Source organism: Procambarus clarkii, chromosome 7, assembly GCF_040958095.1.
Source record: "Procambarus clarkii isolate CNS0578487 chromosome 7, FALCON_Pclarkii_2.0, whole genome shotgun sequence".
NCBI lineage: Eukaryota > Metazoa > Arthropoda > Malacostraca > Decapoda > Cambaridae > Procambarus > Procambarus clarkii.
The window spans coordinates 44,558,124-44,572,290 of NC_091156.1; positions in this window are offsets into that span (position 1 = coordinate 44,558,124).

Consider the following 14,167-nt stretch of genomic DNA (forward strand, 5'->3'; position numbering starts at 1 on the left):
GTGAGGTCACTGTGTTAGGAGAAAGGGAGGTAAACCAGGCGGCCTTGGAGGAGTTCGAAATTACGAGAGAGGAGGTCAAGAGACACCTGCTGGATCTGGATGTTAGAAAGGCTGTTGGTCCAGATGGGATCTCACCATGGGTACTGAAAGAGTGTGCAGAGGCACTTTGCCTGCCACTCTCCATAGTGTATAGTAAGTCACTAGAGACGGGAGACCTACCAGAAATATGGAAGATGGCGAATGTGGTCCCAATATACAAAAAGGGCGAAAGACAAGAGGCACTGAACTACAGGCCAGTGTCCTTGACTTGTATACCATGCAAGGTGATGGAGAAGATCGTGAGAAAAAACCTGGTAACACATCTGGAGAGAAGGGACTTCGTGACAAATCTCCAACATGGATTCAGGGAGGGTAAATCTTGCCTTACAGGCTTGATAGAATTCTACGATCAGGTGACACAGATTAAGCAAGAAAGAGAGGGCTGGGCGGACTGCATTTTCTTGGATTGTCGGAAAGCCTTTGACACAGTACCGCATAAGAGGCTGGTACATAAGCTGGAGAGACAGGCAGGTGTAGCTGGTAAGGTGCTCCAGTGGATAAGGGAGTATCTAAGCAATAGGAAGCAGAGAGTTACGGTGAGGGGTGAGACCTCCGATTGGCGTGAAGTCACCAGTGGAGTCCCACAGGGCTCTGTACTCGGTCCTATCTTGTTTCTGATATATGTAAATGATCTCCCGGAGGGTATCGATTCATTTCTCTCAATGTTTGCGGACGATGCTAAAATTATGAGAAGGATTAAAACAGAAGAGGACTGTTTGAGGCTTCAAGAAGACCTAGACAAGCTGAAGGAATGGTCGAACAAATGGTTGTTAGAGTTTAACCCAACCAAATGTAATGTAATGAAGATAGGTGTAGGGAGCAGGAGGCCAGATACAAGGTATCATCTGGGAGAGGAAATTCTTCAGGAGTCAGAGAAGGAAAAAGACTTGGGGGTTGATATCACGCCAGACCTGTCTCCTGCAGCACATATCAAGTGGATAACATCAGCGGCATATGCCAGACTGGCCAACATACGAACGGCATTCAGAAACTTGTGTAAAGAATCATTCAGAACTTTGTATACCACATATGTCAGGCCAATCCTGGAGTATGCAGCCCCAGCATGGAGTCCATATCTAGTCAAGGATAAGACTAAACTGGAAAAGGTTCAAAGGTTTGCCACCAGACTAGTACCCGAGCTGAGAGGTATGAGCTACGAGGAGAGACTACGGGAATTAAACCTCACTTCGCTGGAAGACAGAAGAGTTAGGGGGGACATGATCACCACATTCAAGATTCTGAAGGGGATTGATAGGGTAGATAAAGACAGTCTATTTAACACAAGGGGCACACGTACTAGGGGACACAGGTGGAAACTGAGTGCCCAAATGAGCCACAGAGATATTAGAAAGAACTTTTTTAGTGTCAGAGTGGTTGACAAATGGAATGCATTAGGAAGTGATGTGGTGGAGGCTGACTCCATACACAGTTTCAAGTGTAGATATGACAGAGCCCGATAGGCTCAGGAATCTGTACACCTGTTGATTGACGGTTGAGAGGCGGGACCAAAGAGCCAGAGCTCAACCCCCGCAAACACAACTAGGTGAGTACACACACACACACACACACACATACACCAATCCGGGAGTATGCGGCCCCAGCATTGAGCCCTGACCTTGTCAAGCACAAGACGAAGCTGGAAAAAGTCCAAAGGTATGCCACTAGACTAGTCCCAGAACTAAGAGGCATGAGTTACGAGGAAAGGCTGCTGGAAATGCACCTTAAGACACTGGAAGACAGAAGAGTAAGGGGAGACATGATCACAACCTACAAAATTCTTAGAGGAATCGACCGGGTAAACAAGGATAAACTATTCAACATTGGTGGGACGCGAACAAGGGGACACAGGTGGAAACTGAGTACCCACATGAGCCACAGAGACGTTAGAAGGAACTTTTTCAGTGTCAGAGTAGTTAACGGATGGAATGCATTAGGCAGTGATGTGGTGGAGGCTGACTCCATACACAGTTTTAAATGTAGATATGATAGAGCCCAATAGGCTCAGGAATTTGTACACCAGTTGATTTACAGTTGAGAGGCGGGACCAAAGAGCCAATGCTCAACCCCCGCAAGCACAAATAGGTGAGTACACACACACACACACACACACACAAACACACACACACACCTACTGATGTAGTAGGCTCAGGAATCTGTACACCAGTTGATTGACAGTTGAGAGCCGGGACCAAAGAGCCAAAACTCAACCCTTGCAAGCACAAATAGGTGAGTACAAATATATGAGTACACACACACTCACACAGGGGCCTGTGGTTGAGTGGACTGCGTTTCGGACTTGTAATCCTAGGGGTTCGGGTTTGATCCCCGGTGATGACAGCAACAAAATGGGCAGAATTTCTTTCCCCCTTGATGCCCATGTTACCTAGCAGTAAATAGGTACCTGGGAGTTACACAGCTGTTACGGGCTGCTTCCTGTGTGTACTCACCTAGTTGTACTCACCTAGTTGTGTTTCTGGGGATTGAGCTTTGGCTCTTTGGTCCCGCCTCTCAACCGTCAATCAACATGTGTACAGATTCCTGAGCCTATTGGGCTCTATCATATCTACACTTGAAACTCTGTATGGAGTCAGCCTCCACCACATCACTTCCTAATGCATTCCATTTGTCAACCACTCTGACACTTAAAAAGTTCTTTCTAATATCTCTGTGGTTCATTTGGGCACTCAGTTTCCACTTGTGTCCCCTTGTGCGTGTTCCCCTTGTGTTAAATAGACTGTCTTTATCTATCCTATCAATTCCCTTCAGAATCTTGAATGTGGTGATCATGTCCCCCTTAACTCTTCTGTCTTCCAGCGAAGTGAGGTTTAATTCCCGTAGTCTCTCCTCGTAGCTCATACCTCTCAGCTCGGGTACTAGTCTGGTGGCAAACCTTTGAACCTTTTCCAGTTTAGTCTTATCCTTGACTAGATATGGACTCCATGCTGGGACTGCATACTCCAGGATTGGCCTGACATATGTGGTATACAAAGTTCTGAATGATTCTTTACATAAGATTCTGAATGCCGTTTGTATGTTGGCCAGCCTGGCATATGCCGCTGATGTTATCCGCTTGATATGTGCTGCAGGGGATAGGTCTGGCGTGATATCAACCCCCAAGTCTTTTTCCTTCTCTGACTCCTGAAGAATTTCCTCTCCCAGATGATACCTTGTATCTGGCCTCCTGCTCCCTACACCTATCTTCATTACATTACATTTGGTTGGGTTAAACTCTAACAACCATTTGTTCGACCATTCCTTCAGCTTGTCTAGGTCTTCTTGAAGCCTCAAACAGTCCTCTTCTGTTTTAATCCTTCTCATAATTTTAGCATCGTCCGCAAACATTGAGAGAAATGAATCGATACCCTCTGGGAGATCATTTACATATAACAGAAACAAGATAGGACCGAATTCAGAGCCCTGTGGGACTCCACTGGTGACTTCACGCCAATCGGAGGTCTCACCCCTCACCGTAACTCTGCTTCCTATTGCTTAGATACTCCCTTCTCCACTGGAGCACCTTACCAGCTGCACCTGCCTGTCTCTCCAGCTTATGTACCAGCCTGTTATGCGGTACTGTGTCAAAGGCTTTCCGACAATCCAAGAAAATGCAGTCCGCCCAGCCCTCTTCTTCTTGCTTAGTCTTTGTCACCTGATCGTAGAATTCTATCAAGCCTGTAAGGCTTGATTTACCCTCCCTGAACCCATGTTGGCGATTTGTCACGAAGTCCCTCCTCTCCAGACGTGTTACCAGGTTTTTTCTGACGATCTTCTCCATCACCTTGCATGGTATACAAGTCAAGGACACTGGCCTGTAGTTCAGTGCCTCTTGCCTGTCGCCCTTTTTGTATATTGGGACCACATTCGCCGTCTTCCATATTTGTGGTAGGTCTCCAGTATCCAGTGACTTACTATACACTATGGAGAGTGGCAAGCAAAGTGCCTCTGCACACTCTTTCAGTATCCGTGGTGAGATCCCATCTGGACCAACAGCCTTTCTAACATCCAGACCCAGCAGGTGTCTCTTGACCACCTCTCTTGTAATTTCGAACTCTTCCAAGGCCGCCTGGTTTACCTCCCTTTCTCCTAGCACAGTGACCTCACCTTGTTCTATTGTGAAGACCTCCTGGAACCTCTTGTTGAGTTCTTCACACACCTCTCTGTCATTTTCTGTATACCTGTCCTCGCCTGTTTGAAGTTTCAATACCTGTTCTTTCACTGTTGTTTTCCTTCTGATGTGACTGTGGAGTAGCTTTGGTTCGGTCTTGGCTTTGTTTGCTATATCATTTTCAAAACTTTTCTCTGCTTCTCTTCTCACCCTGACGTACTCATTCCTGGTTCTCTGGTATCTCTCTCTGCTTTCTGGTGTTCTGTTATTCCGGAAGTTCCTCCACGCCCTTTTGTTCAGTTTCTTCGCTTCCATAAATGCCCTATTATACCATGGATTCTTCTGTTCCTTCTCGGATTTTTCCCTTTAGGCCGGGATGAACCTGTTTACTGCCTCCTGACACTTTTGGGTAACATAGTCCATCATACCCTGTACAGACTTATCTCTGAGGTCTGTGTCCCAAGGTATTTCACTTAGGAAACTTCTCATCTGTTCATAATTCCCCTTTCGGTATGCCAGCCTTTTGATTCCTAGTTCTTTTTTGGGGGAGATAAGTCCTAGCTCAACCAGGTATTTAAAGTTCAATACAAAGTGGCCACTCATTCCCAAGGGCGCTTCCATCTTAACTTCCCTTATATCCCACTCATTTAGGGTAAATATCAAATCAAGCATTGCTGGTTCATCTTCTCCTCTCATTCTTGTTGGTTCTTTGATGTGCTGGCTTAGAAAGTTTCTTGTTGCCACGTCCAGCAGCTTAGCTCTCCATGTTTCTGGTCCTCCATGCGGGTCTCTGTTCTTCCAATCTATTTTCCCATGGTTGTAGTCTCTCATAAATAGTAGTCCAGATCCATTCCTGCTAGCAACAGAAGCTGCTCTTTCTGTGTATGTGTGTGTGTGTGTGTGTGTGTGTGTATACTCACCTGTTTGTGCTTGCAGAATTGAGCATTGACTCTTGGATCCCGCCTTTCCAGCCATCGGTTGTTTACAGCAATGACTCCTGTCCCATTTCCCTATCATACCTAATTTTAAAAGTGTGAATAGAGTTTGCTTCCACAACCTGTTCCCCAAGTGCACTCCATTTTTCTACTACTCTCACGCTAAAAGAAAACTTCCCAACATCTCTGTGACTCATCTGAGTTTCCAGTTTCCACCCATGTCCCCTCGTTCTGTTATTATTACGTGTGAACATTTCTTCTATTTCCACTTAGTCAATTCCCCTGAGTATTTTATATATCCCTATCACATCTCGTCTCTCCCCTTTCTTTTCTCTAGTGTCGTAAGGTTCAGTTCCTTCAGACGCGTTTCATATCCCATCCCTCGTAACTCTGGGACAAGCCTCGTCATAACCTCTGAACCGTCTCCAGTTTCCTTATGTGTTTCTTCAGGTCGGGGCTCCATAATGGCGCGGCATACTCTAAGATTGGTCTCACGTAGGCAGTGTAAAGCGCCCTAAAAGCCTCCTCACTTAGGTTTCTGAATGAAGTTCAAATTTTCGCCAGTGTAGAGTACACTCCTGTCGTTATCCTATTTACATGTGCCTCAGGAATTAGACTGGGTGTCACATCCACTCCCAGGTCTCTTTCTCGAATCGTTACAGATAGGCAGTTCCCCTTCATTGTGTACTGTCCCTTTGGTCGCCTATCACCTGATCCCATTTCCATAACTTTACATTTTCTCGTGTTGAACTCCAGGAGCCATTTCCCTGACCATCTCTGCAACCTGTTTAAGTACTCCTCGAGGATCCTACAATCCTCATCTGTCACAACTCTTCTCATTAATTTTACGTCATCCGCAAACATTGACATGTATGATTCCATTCCTGTAAACATATCATTTACATAAATTAGAAAGAGGATTGGTCCCAGCACAGATCCTCGTGGTACTCCACTCGTTACTGTTCGCCAGTCCGACTTCTCGCCCCTTACCATTACCCTCTGGCTCCTTCCTGTTAGGTAGTTCCTCACCCATGCTAGAACCTTTCCGCTTACTCCCGCCTGCCTCTCAAGTTTGTTCAGCAGTCTCATGTGCGGTACTATATCAAAGCCCTTTTGGCAGTCAAGAAATATGCAGTCTGCCCAGCCTTCTCTGTCCTGCCTTATCCTTGTTACTTTATCATAGAATTCTAAAAGGTTTGTTAGGCAAGATTTTCCTGTCCAGAACCCATGTTGGTGCTTGTTTACAAACCCAATGCTCTCCAGGTGCTCAACAAGTCTTAGCCTAATTATTCTTTCAAGTATTTTGCAGGGGATCCTTGTCAGTGATACGGGTCTGTAGTTATGTGCCTCCTCCCTATCACCTTTCTTGAAAATCGGTACGACATTTGCCTCCTTTCAGCAACTGGGCAATTCTCCCGACATAAGTGACTCATTAAAGATCATTGCTAGAGGCACGTTGAGAGCCTGCGCTGCCTCTTTTAGTATCCACGGTGATACTTTGTCTGGTCCAACCCCTTTAGTTGCATCCAGTGTTGTCAACTGTTTCATTACCTCCTCTGCTGTCACCTCTATATCTGATAGTCTTTCATCTAGGGTATTCTCTTCTAACAATGGGAGCTCCTCAGGCTCGGTTGTGAACTGCTCCATGGAAACTGGCATTCAGTACCTCGCAGATTTCCTTGTCCCTTTCTGTATATGCCCCTTCTGTTTTCCTCAGTCTTGTCACTTGGTCATTTACCGACATCTTCCTTCTTATATGGCTATGTAGTAATTTAGGTTGCTTTTTCGCTTTGATTGCAATATCATTCTCATAATTTCTTTCCGACACTCGTCTTATGTTAATGTATTCGTTCCTAGCTCTGCTACATCTAATCCTGTTGTCCTCTGTCCTTTGTCTTCTGTACTTCCTCCACTTCCTCCTGCTTCTCACTTTTGCTTCCTGACACTGTCTATTAAACCATGGGTTATTATAATCCATCCTGCTTTTTTCCTTTACTGTTGGAATAAATCTCTCTTCAGCCTCCTTGCATTTCCATATGACTTGGTTCATCATACCTTGCACTGTTTTTCCTCTAATTCCTTCTTCCCAGTGCACTTCTCCCAGGTAGCCACTTATCCATCTGTAGTCACCTTTTCTGTAATCAAGTCTCCTTTCCCGGACCTCTTGTCCTTTGGTCACAATTTTAAGCTCCATCATGTAGTCAAAGACTTGGACACAATGGTCACTGGCTCCAAGTGGTATTTCATGCTCCAAATGCTCGATGTCTTCTACAGTCTGGGTGAAAATGAGGTCTAATAGACTGGGCGTATCCCTCTCCTCTTTCCCTAGTGTCTTCCTTCGCATGTTGTGTTAGGAAATTCCTGTCAATAACGTCTACCAGCTTCGCTCCCCAGGTCTCTTCCCACGCCATGGGGATTCTCGTTTCCCAATCTATCTCTCCGGGATTTAAGTCCCCCATGACCAGCAGCTTCGCTCTCATTCTATGCGCTGTTGTTGCTGCCCTCTGCAGTTCATCTATACATGCTTTGTTGCTGTCCTTATACTCCTGCCTGGGCCTTCTACTGTTTGGTGGGAGATTGTAGAGTATTCAGATTACAATCTTCTTCCCATTCACTGTCAGAGTTCTTTGTATGGAGTTCGTGCTTTCATTGGTACCCGGATTTTCCAGCTTATCAAACTTCCATTTCTGCTTTACTAGGAGTGCCACTCCTCCTCCCTGTCTCTGTGTCTTTTCTTTTTTTTTCTTTTGGTACTTTTCTGGAAAGATTGCATCCGAGATCATGCCATTTATTTTAGTTTCCACTATTGCCACTATGTCTGGGTCTGCCTCACTAACTCTTTCTTTTATCTCTTCTGCTTTATTTATTTTATTTTATTTTATTTATTTATATACAAGAAGGTACATTGGGTTTGTGAGAATGCATTGAATAGTACAGTATTTACAATCTTGTAAAGCCACTAGTACGCATAGCGTTTCGGGCAGGTCCTTAATCTAACAGATAATTTTAAGCAGGTAATTTATATCAGAATTGATAAATGATAACAAATACATTGCAAGAGAAAAATGAGATGAGAGAGCTTAGTAAGAATATTAAAGCACATTGTTATATTAAAGCTCTGATTGATTACATTGACAGCTTGATTGGTAATTTAAACAAGATTAATAGACACCATACAGCAGATTGACAGCACATATAAGACAGCAATGATCACCATGGTAAAGATGCTCATATTGGGTGCATAAAGATTGGGAGACTGGGTAGCAATAGATACAGATAAACAAGATTAATTAACACCATACAGCCAATTGGCAGCACATATAAGAAGACAGCAATGATCACAATGGTAAAGATGTTCAAATTGGGAACATAAAGGTTTGGAGATTGGGTAGCAATAGATATAGTGCAATTTTAAGGCAAAAGGTGAAAAGCTATGAAGATGAAATTAGGTACTTTTTAGTATTGATTTTGAATGATGTAAAAGTTGGACAGCTTTTCAATTCAATAGGGAGTGAGTTCCATAAACTGGGTCCCTTTATTTGCATAGAGTGTTTACACAGATTAAGTTTAACTCTGGGGATATCAAAGAGATATTTATTTCTGGTGTGGTGATAATGGGTCCTATTACATCTGTCCAGGAAGAGTTTCAGAGCAGGATTTGCATTTAAGAACAAGGTTTTGTAAATGTAGTTGACACAAGAGAATTTATGGAGTGAGATTATGTTTAGCATATTTAGGGAGTTAAACAAGGGGCCGAGTGTTGCCTGAAAGCAGAATTTGATATTATTCTGATAGCAGATTTTTGCTGGGTGATGATGGACTTGAGGTGGTTTGTAGTGGTTGAACCTCATGCACAGATACCATAGTTGAGATAAGGATAGATTAGTGCATAATATAGAGAGATGAGAGCAGAGTTAGGTACATAATATCTGATTTTGGAGAGTATACCAACTGTTTTAGAGACTTTCTTAGTTATGTGTTGTATGTGGGTACTGAAGTTGAGTCTCTTGTCTAGGAATATGCCAAGAAACTTCTCATCATTTTTATTGCTAATGTTTACATTGTCTATCTGAAGCTGAATTGCATTTGTAGATTTGCTTCCAAATAAGATGTAGTAGGTCTTTTCTATGTTAAGTGTTAGTTTGTTGGTTGACATCCAAAAGTGGACTTTTTTTAGTTCATTATTAACAACATTATTTAGTGTATGTGGGTTGGGGTTGTAGTAGATGAGGGTAGTATCATCAGCAAACAAAATAGGTTTCAGAATGTTAGAGACATTAGGCAGATCATTGATGTATATAAGAAATATAAATTTATTGGATACCCCATCACCATTGGTGTACCAAACCTTGAGACTCTTCTTGGAAACTCTGGTGCCATAGTTCCCCTTTTCACTGGGGATCTGGGGGTAGTGATTGGCCTACTAGGGGGTGTCTGGGGGCAAATGGGGGCTGTGGGGGTGTCTGGGGGCAAATGGGGGCTGTGGGGGTGTCTGGGGGGGGTGCTAGGGGGGTGCCTGGGAGTGCCTGGTAGGCGAATCGGGTCTGGGCATCTAGGGGGTAGGAAGGGCATAATGGATCTGAAAGTTAGGGGAGTCTGAATGGCATTGGGGGATTGAGAAACAGAGTTAGACTGAGTGTCTTATAGAGGTTGAGAGGTTGTGGGGGGGGAGATATTGAGGGTAGAGGGCTGAGAGGAGAATGGAGCATGGGTGCTGGGAGTGGAAGAGAGGGTGTATTAGTTAGGGGGGGGATCAGGGGTAGGTGGGGGTTTTGTGGTAGAAGAGGGGAAGAGGGAGATGGGGGAAGGTGTTAGGGTGGTCACAAGGTGAGAGGGTTAAATGAGGGCTGGAGGTGCATAGGAAGGGGGAGGGTTGGGTGGGGTTTGGGGGTGAGTGGAAGAGGGGTGCAGTGGAAGCTGGGATGGAGCAGATGGAATTGAAAGCAGTAGGGTAGAAGGGGCAGGGGAGTAGGAGGGGGCATTAGGGGAGAGGGGGATGGGGAATCCACAAATCCCTTGTGGATTTGTGTGTGTGTGTGTACTCACCTACTTGCACAATAGGTGTACTCACCTAGTTGTGTTTGTGGGGATTGAGGTCTGGCTCTTTGGTCCCGCCTCTCAACCGTCAATTAACAGGTGTACAGATTCCTGAGCCTATTGGGCTCTATCATATCTACACTTGAAACTGTGTCTGGAGTCAGCCTCCACCACATTACTTCCTTATGCATTCCATTTGTCAACCACTCTGACACTAAAAAAGTTCTTTCTAATATCTCTGTGGCTCATTTGGGCACTCAGTTTCCACCTGTGTCCCCTTGTGCGTGTGCTTCTTGTGTTAAATAGCCTGTTTTTATCTACCCAATCAATTCCCTTCAGAATCTTGAATGTGGTGATCATGTCCCCCCTAACTCTTCTGTCTTCCAGCGAAATGAGGTTTAATTCCCGTAGTCTCTCCTCGTAGCTCATACCTCTCAGCTCGGGTACTAGTCTGGTGTCAAACCTTTGAACCTTTTCCAGTTTAGTCTTATTCTTCATTAGATATCGACTCCCTGCTGGGGCTGCATACTTCAGCATTGGCCTGACATATGTGGTATACAAAGTTCTGAATGATTCTTTACACATGTTTCTGAATACCGTTAGTATGTTGGCCAGCCTGGCATATGCCGCTGATGTTATCCTCTTGATATGTGCTGCAGGAGACAGGTCAGGCGTGATATCAACCCCCAAGTCTTTTTCTTTCTCTGACTCCTGAAGAATTTCCTCTCCCAGATGATACCTTGTATCTGGCTTTCTGCTCCCTACATCTATTTTCATTACATTACATTTGGTTGGGTTAAACTCTAACAACCATTTGTTCGACCATTCCATCAGCTTGTCTAGGTCTTCTTGAAGCCTTAAACAGTCCTCTTCTGTCTTAATCCTTCTCATAATTTTGGCATCGTCTATCAAACATTGAGAGAAATGAATCGATACCCTCTGGGAGATCATTTACATATATCAGAAACAAGATAGGACCGAGTAAGAGCCCTGTGGGAATCCACTGGTAACTTCACGCCAATCACAGGTCTCACCCCTCACCATAACTCTCTGCTTCCTATTGCTTAGATACTCCCTTATCCACTGAAGCACTTTACCAGCTACACCTCTCTCAAGCTTATGTACCAGCCTCTTATGCGGTACTGTGTCAAAGGCTTTCCGACAATCCAAGGAAATCCAGTCCACCCAGCCCTCTCTTTCTTGCGTATTCTTTGTCACCTGGTCGTAGAATTCTATTAAACCAGTCAGGCAAGATTTACCCTCCCTGAACCCAATGTTGGCGATTTGTCACAAAGTCCCTTCTCTCCAGATGTGTTACCAGGTTTTTTCTCACGATCTTCTCCATCACCTTGCATGGTATACAAGTCAAAGACCCTGGCCTGTAGCTCAGTGCCTCTTGCCTGTCGCCCTTTTTGTATATTGGGACCACATTCGCCGTCTTCCATATTTCTGGTAGGTCTCCCGTCTCCAGTGACTTACTATACACTATGGAGAGTGGCAAGCAAAGTGCCTCTGCACACTCTTTAAGTACCCATGGTGAGATCCCGACTAGATCAACAGCCTTTCTAACATCTAGATCCATCAGATGTCTCTTGACCTCCTCTCTCGTAATTTCGAACTCTTCCAAGGCCGCCTGGTTTACCTCCCTTTCTCCTCGCACAGTGACCTCACCTTGTTCTATTGTGAAGACCTCCTGGAACCTCTTGTTGAGTTCTTCACACACCTCTTTGTCATTCTCTGTATACCTGTCCTCGCCTGTTCTAAGTTTCAATACCTGTTGTTTCACTGTTGTTTTCCTTCTGATGTGACTGTGGAGAAGCTTTGGTTCGGTCTTGGCTTTGTTTGCTATATCATTTTCAAAACTTTTCTCTGCTTCTCTTCTCACCTGACGTGCTTTCTGGTGTTCTGTTATTCCGGAAGTTCCTCCACGCCCTTTTTTTCAGTTTCTTCGCTTCCATACATGCCCTATCATACTATGGATTCTTCTGTTGCTTCTCGGATTTTTCCCTTTGGGCCGGGATGAACCTGATTACTGCCTCCTGACACTTTTGGGTAACATAGTCCATCATACCTTGTACAGACTTATCTCTGAGATCTGTGTCCCAAGGTATTTCCCTTAGGAAACTACTTATCTGTTCATAATTCCCCTTTCGGTATGCCAGCCTTTTGATTCCTAGTTCTTTTTTGGGGGAGATTGTTCCTAGCTCTATCAGGTACTCAAAGTTCAATACACTGTGATCGCTCATTCCCAGGGGTGCTTCCATCCTAACTTCCCTAATATCCCGCTCATTTAGGGTAAATATCAAATCAAGCATTGCTGGTTCATCTTCTCCTCTCATTCTTGTTGGTTCCTTGATGTGCTGGCTTAGAAAGTTTCTTGTTGCCATGTCCAGCTGCTTAGCTCTCCATGTTTCTGGTCCTCCATGCGGGTCTCTGTTCTCCCAATATATTTTCCCTTGGTTGACGTCTCCCATAATTAGTAGTCTAGATCCATTCCTGCTAGCAATAGAAGCTGTTCTTTCTGTTATGTTAATGGTGGCCATGTTGTTTCTATCATATTCCTGTCTGAGTCTTCTGTCATTTGGTGTTGGATTATATATGACTACGACTAAAAAAACATTCCCTCCATTTGTTATGGTACCTACTATGTAGTCACTGAAACCTTCACAGCCCTGAATAACCATCTTCTCAAAATCCCAGCCTTTTCTTTTCAGCAGAGCTACACCACCACCACCTCTTCCTTCCCTCTCTTTCCTTATACCATAACAGTCCTGTGGGAACACTGCATTTGTTATCGATTTCGTTAGCTTTGTTTCTGTGAGGGCTATTATGTCTAGGTTTTCCTCTAGTACCCTTTCTCCAAGCTGATTTGTGGGAACCGACCTGTGAGATTTATATTTATTTAATTTATATGAATTTATATTTACGTTAATTTATATACTTCGATAGCAATTTGTATAATGTTAAGTGGACTGTATTTCTGCAATAATCTCAATCTCACAAATCGATCCTCTACACATTAGGGGGGTTTATTAATTGAATATATGCAGCCAATCAAACTACAGTAATAGACTACATACATTGAAGAGGTTCCTTATCTTATAGTACAGCAGGTTAGTCCACCAGGTATAACTAGGGTGTAGACACCAAATTATCCTCTTTGGGGGTAGCTTCCATCACCCAGTAACTGATGCACAAAGCCTTGCTTCCTCGTCTTGACCTGTTAAAAGGGCGCTAGCTGTAAAGCCAGATACCTATATATGACAAGCTATATCAGAGAAAATACTGTACATGGAACATTGAAGACCTGGCTTAATTACCTTTAGTATGAGGCGATTTCGTGATCTAACCGGATCACCCTACCCAATGACATTAATGGCCACTAATGATAGATATACAGGTTTCGGAAAGACACTTAACTTGAATTTGTTGACAGCGTGTGATAATGGTACACCTTTGGTTTCCATAACACTTCGTCCAAGTAAAATTAACAGGAGCCGTGTTTGCTCCCTGCGCCTCTGGTCTCAATAATGTCTAACGCTCCATACTATTGACGCTACTGGCCGACATTGTCCAGATATGATAGGAGCCGAATTTGCTCCACACGTCTCGGAGGTGACACAACAATGGCTGCCCTCCTTCCCCACTGACGCCTGGCCTACATTGTCCAGATGACGGAAAGTGATAGAAGGGTCACATTTACTCTACTTTAATACTGATAATTAAGTTAATTTATATGAGATGTTTTATGATGGTAAAGTCCAAAGACTAATGTATTTAAGAATAATTCCCAGCAGAATAGCTGGTGAATTTATAATCGTATGTGGTGATGATATCCCGTTTTCTTTAGACGGTAATTCCACTACAAGTTACATTTTCTATGGGTAACTTGTTGGTAATACAGCAGCAATTATTATCTGTCTGTATGATATATTAAATGGTGTTGGATTTTCCGACATGATTTGCTTTATTCGTAATCCCTCTATGTTTG